Source organism: Pongo pygmaeus, chromosome 11, assembly GCF_028885625.2.
Source record: "Pongo pygmaeus isolate AG05252 chromosome 11, NHGRI_mPonPyg2-v2.0_pri, whole genome shotgun sequence".
NCBI classification, from domain to species: Eukaryota; Metazoa; Chordata; class Mammalia; order Primates; family Hominidae; genus Pongo; species Pongo pygmaeus.
In genome coordinates this window covers 57569760-57582397 of record NC_072384.2, presented here as the reverse complement: position 1 = coordinate 57582397, position 12638 = coordinate 57569760, and the positions used below count along the sequence as shown (strand labels likewise).

General features: G+C 36.3%; 1 protein-coding gene and 1 pseudogene across 2 annotated transcripts in view; both read right to left on the bottom strand.

The window, feature by feature from the left end:
* Positions 1-12638, bottom strand: part of UPP2 (uridine phosphorylase 2) — a 263527-nt gene that overhangs the window by 58616 nt on the left and 192273 nt on the right. The window lies entirely within an intron of this gene.
* On the bottom strand, positions 11476-11994 carry LOC129031494 (protein tyrosine phosphatase type IVA 1-like; annotated as a pseudogene).

The following is a 12638-nucleotide window of genomic DNA, read 5'->3' as shown; positions in this document are numbered from 1 at the left end:
TTGCCCCAGATCTTCCAGGAGGTGAATAGCCCAAGTCTCTCCAATCCTAAATTCCACAACTCTTTCATTAACCCTTGGTCAGCCAATCCAAGAAGCATATCTAGGACCAAATTCTTATAATTTGAATATCCTACAGGGACATATACAAGTAGGCTTTTTTCTTTTTTAAAAAAAATTATTTTTAATTTTAGTGAGTACATAGTATGTGTATATATTATGGGGTATGTGTTAGTCTGTTCTCATGCTGCTATGAAAAATACCTGAGACTGGGTAATTTATAAAGAAAAGATATTTAATTGACTCACAGTTCCACATGGCTGGGGAGGCCTCAGGAAACTTACAATCATGGCAGAAGGCACCTCTTCACATGGTGTCAGGAGAGAGAATGAATGCCGAGCGAAGGGGAAGCCTCTCATAAAACCATCTGATCTCGTGAGGACTCACTGTCATGAAAACAGTATATGGGAAACTGCCCCCATGATTCAATTATCACCACCTGGTCTCACTTTTGACATGTGGGGATTATTACAATTCGAGGTGAGATTTGGGTGGAGATGCAGAGCCACACCATATCAGGGTACATGAGATACTTTGGTACAGGCATGCAGTGTGCAATAACCACATCAGGGTAAATGGGGTATCCATCCCCTCAAGCATTTCTCCTTTGTGTTACAATCCAATTCTACTCTTTTCATTATTTTAAAATGTGCAGTCATTATTGATTATAGTCACCCTGTTGTGCTATCAAGTACTAGGTCTTCTTTATTCTTTCTAACTACTTTTTGTACCCATTAATTATCCCCACATCCCCACTTCCATCCCCCTACTACTCTTCCCAGCCTCTGGTAACCATCTTCTACTCTCTGTCTCCATGAATACAGTTGTTTTCATTTGTATCTCCCACAAATAAGTGAAGTGCAATGTTTGTCTTTCTGTGCCTGGCTTATTTCACTCAACGTAATGACTGTCAGTTCCATCCATGTTGTTGCAAATGACAAGATCTTATCCTTTTTATGGCTAAATAGTACTCCATTGTGTCTGTGTATCACATTCATTCATCCATTCATCTGTTGATGGACACGTAGGTTGCTTCCAAATCTTAGCTGTTGTGAACAGGGCTGCAACAAACATAGTAGTACAGATCTTTCTTCAATATACTGATTTCTTTTCTTTTGAGAATATATCCAGCAGTGGGATTGCTGGATCATATGGTAACTCTATTTTACAGTTTTCTGAGGAAACACCAAACTTCTCCATAGTGGTCGTACTAATTTACATTCTCACCAACAGTGTACAAGGGTTTCCTTTTCTCCATATCCTCCCTAGCATTTGTTATTACCTGTCATTTGAATAAAAGCCATTTTTATCGGGGTGAGCTGATATCTCATTGTAGTTTTGATTTGCATTTCTCTGATGATCAATGATGTTGAGCATCTTTTCATATGCCTGTTTGCTATTTGTATCTCTTCTTTTGAGAAATGTCTGTTTAGATCTTTTGCCCATGTTTTCACTGGATTACTAGATTTCTTCCTATAGAGTTGTTTTGAGCTCTTTATGCATTCTGGTTATTAGTCCCTTGTCAGATAGGTAGTTTACAAATATTTTCTCCCTCCCATTCTGTGTGTTGTCTCAGGCATTTTGTTGATTGTTTCCTTTGTTGTGCAGAAGTTTTAACTTGATGTGATCCCATTTGTCCATTTTTGCTTTGCTTGCCTGTGCTTGTGGGTTATTACTCAAGAAATTTTTAGCCAGTCCAATGTTTCCCAATGTTTTCTTGTAGCAGTTTATAGTTTGAGGTCTTTGATTTAAGTCTTTAATCCATTTTGATTTGATTTTTATATATGGTGAGACATAAGGGTCTAGTTTTATTCTTCTGCATATGGATACCCAGTTTTCCCAGCACCTTATATTAAAGGGACTGTCTTTTCATCAATGTATGTTCTTGGCACCTTTGTCGAAAATGAGTTCACTGTAAGTGTATAGATTAGTTTCTGGGTTCTTTATTCTGTTCCATTGGTCTATGTGTCTATTTTTACGGCAGTACCATGCTGTTTTGGTTATGATAGCTCTGTAGTATAATTTGAAGTCAGGTATTGTGATTCCTCCAGTTTTGTTCTTTTTGTTCAGGATAGCCTTGGCTGTTTTGAGTCTTTTGTGGTTTCATATAAGTTCTAGGATTGTTTTTTTCTATTTATGTGAAGAATGTCATTGGTATTTTGATAGGGATTGCTTTAGATAGTATGGACATTAAACAATATTTATTCTTCCAATCTATGAAATGGAATCTTTTTCCATTTTTTAGTGTCCTCTTAAATTTCTTTCATCAATGTTTAATTTTCATGATAGAGATATTTTACTTCTTTGGTTAATTCCTAGGTATTTAATTTTATGTGTGGCTGTTGTAAATAAGATCACTTTTTTGTTTCTTTTTCACATTGTTCACTATTGGCATATAGGAATGCCACTGATTTTCATATGTTGATTTTGTATCCTGCAACTTTACTGAATTTGTTAATCAGTTCTAATAGTTTCCTTGTGGAGTTTTTAGGTTTTCCAAATATAAGATCATATATCCTGCAAACAAGAATAATTTTACTTCTTTCTTTTCAATTTGGATGCCCTTTATATCTTTCTCTTCTCTGATCACTATAGCTAGGACTTCTAGTACTATGTTGAATAACAGTGGTGAAAGCAGGCATCTTTGACGTGTTTCAGATCTTAGAGGAAAGGCTTTCAACTTTTCCACATTCAGGATTATACTAGCTGTGAGTCTTTCACATATGGCTTTTATTGTGTTGAGGTATGTTTCTCTTATACCCAGTTTTTTGAGAATTTTTATCATAAAGCAATATTGAATTCTATTAAATGTGTTTTCAGCATCAATTGACATAATCATATGATTTTCATCCTTCATTCTGTTGATATGATGTACTACATTGACTGATTTGCATATGTTGAACCATCCTTGTATCCCTATGGTAAATCCCACTTGGTCATGATGAACAGTCTTTTCAATGTATTGCTGAATTTGGTTTGCTAGTATTTTGTTGAAGATTTTTGATCAATAGTCATCAGAAATATTGGTCTATAGTTTTCTTTTTTAGATGTGTCTTTGTCTGGTTCTGGTATGAGGGTAATAGTGGCCTCATAGAATAAGTTTGGAAGTATTCTCTACTCTTTTATTTTTTAGAATAGTTTGAATAAGGTTGGTATTAGTTCTTCTTTAAATGTTTGGTATAACTCAGCAGTGAAGTCATTGGGTCCTGGGCTTTTCTTTATTGGGATAATTTTTATTACATCTTCGATCTTGTTGTTATTGGTCTGTTCAGGTTTTGGATTTCTTCATAGTTCAATCTTGTTAGGTTGTATATGTCTAGGAATTTATCTATTTCTTCCAGATTTTCCAATTTATTGACATATAGTTCCTTATAATAGCCACTAGTGATCCTTTGAATTCTAGTGGAATCAGCTGTTGATTCTAGTGGAATCAACCTTTTTCATATCTGATTTTATTTATTTGTGTCTTTTTTTCTTAGATAGTCTTGCTAAAGGTTTCTCAATTTATCTTTTCAAAAAATCTTTCCATTTTGTTGATCTTTTTTATTCTTTTCTTCATTTCATTTTTATTTATTTCTGCTGTGATCTTTATTATTTCTTTTCTTCTAATAATTTTGGGTTTAGTTTGCTCTTGATTTTCTAATTTTTTAAGATGCATCATTAGGTTGTTTATTTGAAGATTTTCTTCTTTTTTGATGTAAGTGCTTATAGCTATAAATTCTCCTCTTCATACTGCTTTCACTGTATCCCATAGGTTTTGGTATATTGTATTTCTATGATCATTTGTTTCAAGAAATTTTTCAATTTCCTTCCTAATTTCTTCATTGACCCAATGGTCATTCAGGAGCATATTGTTTAAATTCCATGTATTTGTGCAGTTGCCAAAATTCAACTTGATATTGATTTCTAGTTCTATTCCATGGTGGTCAGAGAAGATGCTTGGTATTATTTCAGTTTTCTTAATGTTTTAAGACTTGTTCTGTGACCTAACATATGGTCTATCCATATCCATATGCTGAGGAGAAAAATGTGTATTCTGCAGTCATTGGCTAAAATGTTCTCTTAAAACATTCACATTTTTATTACATTAAAAATGTTCTCTTAGAACATTTACATTTATATTGTTCCCTAATATAAATATCTCTTAGGTCTATTTGTTCTACAGTACAGATTAAATCCAATGTTTCTTTGTTAATTTTCTTTCTGAAAGATCTGTCCAATGCTGAAAGTGGGGTGTTGAAGTCTTCAGCTGTTACTGTATTGGGGTCTATCTCTCTCCTTAGCTCAAATAATATTTGCTTTATATCTGGGTATTTCAATGTTGGGTGCATATATATTTATAATTGTTATTTCCTCTTGCTGAACTGACCCTTTTATCATTATGTAATGACTTTCCTTGTGTCTTCTTACAGTCATTTTCTTAAAATCTATTTTGTCTCGTATAAGTATTGCTACTCCTGCTCTTTTTTTGGTTTCCGTTTGCATAGAATGTCTTTTTCCAGCCCTTTATTTGCAGTCTATGTGTGTGTTTATAGGTGAAGTGCCTTTTTTGTAGGCAACAGGTCAATTGGTCTTTTTTTTAAAAAAAAAAAGTTCTCTCAGTCACCCTATGTCTTTTCGTTGGAGAGTCTGGTCCATTTATAATCAATGCTATTATTGATAAATAAGGACTTACTACTGCCTCTTTGTTATTTGTTTTCTGTGTGTGTGTGTGTGTGTGTGTGTGTGTGAAGGTCTTCTATTCCTTCTTTCCTTCCTTCCTGTCTTTCTTTGACTAAAGGTGATTTTCTCTGGTGTATGATTTAATTTCTTGCTTTTTATTTTTTGTATATCTATACTATGTTTTTAAATTTGAAGTTATCATGAATCCTGTAAATACTGTCATATAACCCATTGTTTTAAAGTGATGTCAACTTAACACTGATTGCATAAGTAAACAAATAAACAAGCAACAAAAAAACTAATAAAAACTCTACACTTTAACTTTATCCCCCAGCTTTTTAACTTTTTATTTTCTTCTCTTTATGTCTTATTGAAATGTCTATGTCTTGAAAAGGTGTTATAGCTATTATTTTTCACTGGTTCACCATTTAGTCTTTCTACTTAAGAGTAGTAAACACATCACAATTACAGTTTTATAATATTCTGTGCTTTTCTGTGTGCTTGCTATTACCAGTGAGTTTTCTATCTTCAGATGATGTCTTTTCTTTCTTTTCTGTTTGGATTTTGTTTGTTTGTTTGTTTGTTTGTTTTGAGACAGGGTCTTACTCTGTCACCTTGGCTGGAATGCAGTGGCACAATCTTGACTCACTGAAACCTCTGCATCCCAGCTCAAGTGATTTTCCCTCCTCAGCCTCCCAAGTAGCTGAGACTACAAGTGCATGCCACCACACCCAGCTAATTTTTAAATAAAAATTTGGAGAGACAAGGTCTCACTGCATTGCCCAAGCTGGTCTCAAGCTTCTAAGCTTAAGCTACCATCCCGCATTTGTCTCCCAAAATGCTGGAATTACAGATGTGAGCCACTATACCTGGCCCTCAAAGGATTTCTTCTTGTTTGTTGGCATCTTTCTTTTCAGTTTGAAGAACCCCCTTTAGCATTTGCTGTAGGAAAGATCTGGTGTTGATAAAATCCCTCAGCTGTTGTTTGTCTAGGAAAGTCTTTATTTCCCTTTCATGCTTGAAGGATATTTTCATCGGATGTGTTCTAGGGTAAAAGTTTGTTTCCTTCAGCACTTTAAATATGTCATGCCACTCTCTCCTGGCCTATAAAGTTTGTACTGAAAAGTCTGCTGCCAGACGTATTGGAGCTCCTTTGTATGTTGTTTCTTTTCTCTTGCTGTTTTTAGGATCCTTTCTTTATCCTTGATCTTTGGGAATGCCTTGAGGTAGTCTTCCTTGAGTTAAATCTGCTTGGTGTTCTATCACCTTTTTGTATTTGAATGCTGATATCTTTCTCTACATTTTGGAAGTTCTTTGATATTATCCCTTTGAATAAACTTTCTACTCCTGTCTTTTTCTCTGCCTTATCTTTAAGATCAATACTCTTAGATTTGCCCTTTTGAGGCTGTTTTCTAGATCTTGTAGGGATGCTTCATTTTTGTTTATTCTTTTTTCTTTTGTCTCTTTTGACTATACATTTTCAAATAGCCTGTCTTCAAGCTCACTAATTCTTTCTTCTGCTTGATTAATTATGCTCTTAAGGAACTCTGATGCATTGTTTTAGCATGTCAATTGCATTTTTCAGCTCCAGAATTTCAGCTCAATTCTTTTTAATTAGTTCAATCTCTTTGTTAAATTTATCTGATGGAATTCTGAATTCCTTCTCTTTGTTACCTTGAATTTCTTTGAGCTTCCTCAAAACAGCTATTTTGAATTCTCTGTCTGAAAGATCACATATCTCTATTTTTCCAGGATTGGTCCATGGTACCTTATTTAGTTTGGAGAAGTCAAGTTTTCCTGGATGGTCTTGATACTTGGGGGTGTTCATCAGTGTCTGGGCATTGAAAATTTAGGTACTCATTGTAGTCTACACAGTCTGGGCTTGTTTGTGCCCATCTTTCTCTGCCATGACAGAACAGCACTGAGTTCAATATCAAGTCCTACAGTCACTGTGCTGTCCCTCCCTAAAGTGCTCAGATTCCCTCTCCATGCCATGTAGCTGCTGCTGGGGAATAGGGAAGAGGTGGCATCAGTGATTCAAGACTGTGTCCTACCCTCTTCAGTGCCTCTTTCAATGATATAAAGTTAAATCCAGGTACTGTGACTCCTCACCTGACTTTTGGTTCTTATGACAGTGCATTTTTGTTTGTAGTTAGTTGTTAAAATTTTGTTAAAATTTTGTGTTCCTTTGGGGGCAATCAATGGAGACTTCTATTTAGCCATCTTGCTCCGCCCCCCATAAGCAGTGGCTTAGTTAATATTTTTAGTGAAAAATGCCAGCATGGCAGAGAGGAAAGAACATTGGGTTAGGAGTCAGAATACTAGGGTTCTGATTCCAGCTCCATAATTAACTGGCTATGTGATCATAAGGAAACCATACAACTCTTCTTGTTCTCAGTTATTTATTAAATGAGGTTGGATAATTAACAATTTACTTGAATCAAGAGACCTGTATATAGATAGAAATGCATCTCTGATTTCTGGGTAGGGACAGGTAGAGATGGCTTGTCTGGAATGGGTACAGATGTCCTATCTGAATGACACCAACATAAATGGAAAAGCTGCTGAATGCTTGGGGGTAGCTCAGTTTGGGTTCATTCATGAGACAGAGTCCACACGGTAATTTGGACAAGGGAAAGTTTAATATAAAGAGTTGTTAATTATAGGAAGAGACTACAATAACAAGAGATTGGCTAGTAAAAAGTGAAGAGAATGCTAAATAATATAAAAATAGCAGATACAAGGAGCCACTATCCCTAGAGCTGAACTAGAACACCCAAGAAAAAGCTCCCTGCACTCAAGGTTGAGATCCAGACCTTGTTTGGTGAGGCCTTTGGGGAGTGATTAGGTCACAGGGTGGAGCCTTCATGATTGAGATTAACGCCCTTATAAAAGGGACCCCAGAGAATTTTCCATGTGAGGATACAACAAGAAGTCAGCAGCATGCACCTGGAAGCAGGCCTTTACCAGGAACTGACCATGCTGGCTCTCTGATCTCAAACTTCCAGCCTCCAGAACTTGATAAATAAATTTCTGTTGTTTATAAACCATCCACTCTATGGTATTTTGATGTAGCAGCCTGAACAAGTCAAGACATTGTTGGAGGGCATGGCTGTGGCTCACAGAGTGACTGAGAGATCACTGAGGTGCCATGCCAGTGGAACTTGCTGAAAATCATCTCTCTAGGGTGTCGGGGAGAGCTGTTCGTACGGACATGCCTCACCAGAGAGGTTCTGCTACAAAAGAACCCAAAGGGTTCTAGGGGAAGCTGACGACCACAGTGCACTGTAGAAGCCAGGCACTAAATAAGCTGTATTTACTGCAAGAACTAGATGCTTAAGGAGTCACCCCTACTGTATGAGCTGGGCACTAGAGAAACTTTGCACTCTGCATAAGCTAGACACTGGAGAAGCTGCCCACACTGCAGGAGCCTGCCAAGAGGGCTCACTGTAATCAGGGAGCAAACCCCTTTCTCCTGCAATGTCTCTTCTGCACACTCTACTAGCATGGCTTAACCTTGTGTCAGCTGACAACTGAAAACTAAATGGCCCAGCTTCATTTCATGGAGCAAGCAAAAAGGATAACTTTGGATCTCATGGGCACTAAATCAGTAACTTGCACAGGTGGACATCAAAAGCAGTTTCCTAAAAGATAGGAGTTCATGAAATGTGTCTTATTTTACCTTGGCAATCATTTGTTCCAGAGGCGACTAGCCTCTGGACAGCAAAAAGCCTTAAAATTTTGAGTTTGATCATGCCTGTAATCCTAGCACTTTGGGAGGCTGAGGTGGGCGGATCAAAAGGTCAGGAGATCATCCTGGCTAACACAGTGAAACCCCGTCTCTACTAAAAATACTAAAAATTAGCCGGGCGTGGTGGCGGGCGCCTGTAGTCCCAGCTACTCGGGAGGCTGAGGCAGGAGAATGGCATGAACCCAGGAGGTGGAGCTTGCAGTGAGCTGAGATTGTGCCACTGCATTCCAGCCTGGGCGACAGAGCGAGACTCCGTCTCAAAAAAATATATATATACACATATATATATATATATGTGTATATATATATATATTTGAATTTGAATGCTTTAAGGAAGGCCATACCTGTTCTATTTATCATAGTCCTCAGTAACTCAGTAAGATCTTAAGCTCAGCAGCAAACTTCATACAAATATATGCTGGACCCACACAAGCATCTGAGCATGTGGTCCTTAACCATTTAACCACTTCATTTTACAGGTGAGGAAACAGCATGCTTAAACAGCTATTTCTGCCCCTGCCCCCGTCTCTGTCATAGTCAAACAAAACAGGGGGGGAGGTAATACATAAACTTTCGTTTAGTGATGATTTTTCTCAAACATTTGCTTTGAATTTGGGCTGTTTGTATTGCACAGATTTTGCTCATTTACATAAAATCAGGATCGTTGGAATAAATATGTTCGGGTAATACTCTGAGGCAAGAAAATAACCAAACGCTTACCCAGACTTGTTTCTCCTTGGGTTAACTAGCCTGATATTAAGTATGCCTTAATGTAAAATCCCATTCAAAATCTCCTAAAACAAAACCAGTGCTTCGCAATTTGTAATTAGTACAAGAACAATTTAATTGATTCTCCTATTCTCCCTTGTCTTGCATTTTCAGAGCCATTACTTTCCAACTGATGAGGTTGTAGAGATTTCTATCACTTCACCAGAATGGGAAATCTATGCCATTTTCATTAAGTAACTAAATGTTAGGCCATGTCCAATTCTTAAATAATTTCACACTCTTGGCAAGGGGGGAAAAAGATTATTCAAAGTTATTTCAAAGTTTTTACAGAATTGCTAATAATAATAACAGTAGCAATGCCTTACTAATGCAGAATACTTTATGGTTTATAAATATGTATAATATGTAATATAATATATGTGACATAATATAGATAAAATATATAGAATTTCATTTGAAATAACTCTTTAGAAATTTTACTTGCTAGGCCCGTTTTATTGCAACTTAAAGATGCTAAGGTGAAAAATAATTTGAAAACATTTTAGTTCATTCAAACAGAAACATAAGCCTAATTCTTTTATTTAAAAATAAAATATACCTCCAATCATTGATAACTACTGAAATTATAGGTAAATAAGTGAGTTTCAGAAATTATTCTGGGGCACAGTATTTGTAATCAAGTAAAAAATGGGCATGGTAAAAACTTGGAATCTGGCAATCCAAACACATCAATTTGTAAATCTTCTCTGCCCATAATGGGTCACCATTCATCTTCTGAAAGTTTTGGTTTTCCAATCCCTGATGCAGGTAGGATTCCATATTCCTTTACAACTTTTGCTTCTCCCTCTCCCCACGAAGGCAGTGAAGAGGAATTCCCTATATCCTTCATCTCATTTGTCTTTCTTTGTCTTCACTCCTGATAGGGAAGAGGTTTGGTTTGTTTCTTTTTCTCTCTCTCTCTTTTTTTTCTTTTTGATGATAAATGCATTTCACTATTTATTTAGATGTTTAAGCTCACACTAAGTTTTTACAAGCTGATGAACACTGACAAATTATTTCTTCCACAGAACTAAAACCACACATCCCCAGACAGTAAAAATATATGGTTGAACTAACCTTAATACACATCACCATTTTATCAATTACATAATAAAACAAATTATCAAGTATCCAAATATTAAGTTACACAGCTCAAAAGGCATATAAAAATTAGATGTCTGCTCAATTCGTTAGCAGAAACCCGCTTCTTTTTTTGCAAGAAAGGTTAGGAAGAGAAGGAAATAAAAAATCACTTTCAAACAAAAATAAGTTGGTAAACAACTTCTGATAAATATGGAAAAAATTACAATAATTTTAGAAATTTTATGATTAAGAATTGTTTTAGCTACAATAACAAATCATCTCTACCTTTAAAAAAATTTTACTAAATTAAAGGGCATATCCCACATGCTCTGCACAAGACAAAGGCAAAATTTTGCCAAAAATAATGAATAGCCCCCTCCCATTCTTTTCTCAGGCCCTCCCTGTGAAGTTGCACCTCAGATTGCAAACATTAAATTAACTGTAAGGCCTTTCTGTCTGAAGACATTAAAGACACATGCTTCTATACAACGTAGATTTTTTTAAATGGAGGCTTTTCATAACAGCACAAAGTAAGATTTATTGAAACACATTAAATAATCACTGTACGACGTGGTTAAAAAAAAAAAAAAGAATCAATGGTTAAACAAACCTGATATTTGCTAGCATGAATGTGGGAGATGTAAACATAAAGTGAGCAGGCAAATCACTATGTAGGCCCTACTTTCAATGTTTGAAATGATTGAAGGAATAAACTACATAAGGTCTAGAGTGTTCATAGTTCCTGGGATTTTAGTTCTGTATGGTACTAAAAATATACAATTATTGTGCCGGGTGGCACCTAATCTTCCTAATTTTCTTATATATTGATAAGATTCTGGCAAGCAAATAGATTTAAACAAGACATAACTCAATACTGCATGATTTCAGGAAAGGTCAGTTGGTACAAATGACAGGCACATTTTAAATGCTAACAGCAAGAATCTTTTGCCAAGTGTCCAAATAGGTTGACTGTAACCCAAACACAGAGGTTGCCAAATCTGTCTAGCTTGTGGCCTGGTAAAACTGCCTTTCAGTACTCCTATGGAAGTTTCATTAGACTTACTCACTAAGCCAACATGTTGGCTAATATGTATAACAAATCAGGTCCTATCTCAAGTTCCATTTCCAAGGCAATAGCATCAGGGACTCCAGTTTTATTGACTGCAATAGTTGTATCTATGACCACTGGAGTCTTTGAAGTGCAGCCACATCTTTAAGGACGATACTTCTCCAAATACAAAAAGTTAACTTGCTGTTAAAAGCTCCATGCTGCTTTTTTCTTGCGAATTGTACTACATCTTCATCTTTCATTTTGCCTTCAATTAATGCTAGGGCAACAAGTACTGGAGCTCTCCCAAGGCCTGCAATGCAATGAACAGCAGTACAACAACGAGGTTCTTTATGAAACTTAATTTTTACAAGACTTAACCAGTCATCAATCTTGTTGGATGGTGGTGCACCATCATCAAAAGGCCAATCGAGAACATGGGTACCTTCTTTCTCCAGAAGAATAGTGTCATAAGTTGCTTCACATACTCTTATCTATTGTGAAAACTCCATGCTTCTTAAGTTCCTCTACAAATTTGTTTAAGGTCACATTGGTTGGGTTGTGTGTAGTAAGAAATCCTCTTGTTCTTGTATGTGACTTCTACAGGAGCTGGACGGTTCATTTGAGCTATGTTAATTTAGTTAAAAGACACTCAATAGGGTTATGAAAGAATTTTAAAAGTTGAATACAGAAATGATGCAAAGAAACTGAAGTCTACTTCAATATACTCCACTTGAAATTCTCAGTGCTTTGAGTATGAAGTTGTAAGTAATGATAAACGAAATGAACCTCCTAACAAGAAGCGACAATTCTTCAATCCAGTAATACCAAGGCAACAGAAAGGAAGCACACTGAGATTTACCCTGTCTAGGTCAGAACTCTTGTAAAACGCCCTGTCGGTTTCAATTCAACACTTCTGTATCCAGGATAATGGGTGCTTCTTGGTAGAGTAGTAATGAATTTCTACAGTTTCCTTGTTTGCATAGAGGTTGTGCTATGCCTGGCAGTAATCTCCACTGCCCTTCAGAAACTCCATAAATGTGTGACCAAGAACACCACAGAACTGAGGAATGTGTTTATGCATTGAAAATTGTGGCCTACTGTGTCGATCTCACTGGGAGCTGCAGACCGGAGCTGTTCCTATTCGGAAGCATCACACTACCTGACTTCAAACTATACTACAAGGCTACAGTAACCAAAACAGCATGGTACTGGTACCAAAACAGATATATAGACCAATGGAACAGAACAGAGGTCTCAGAAATAACA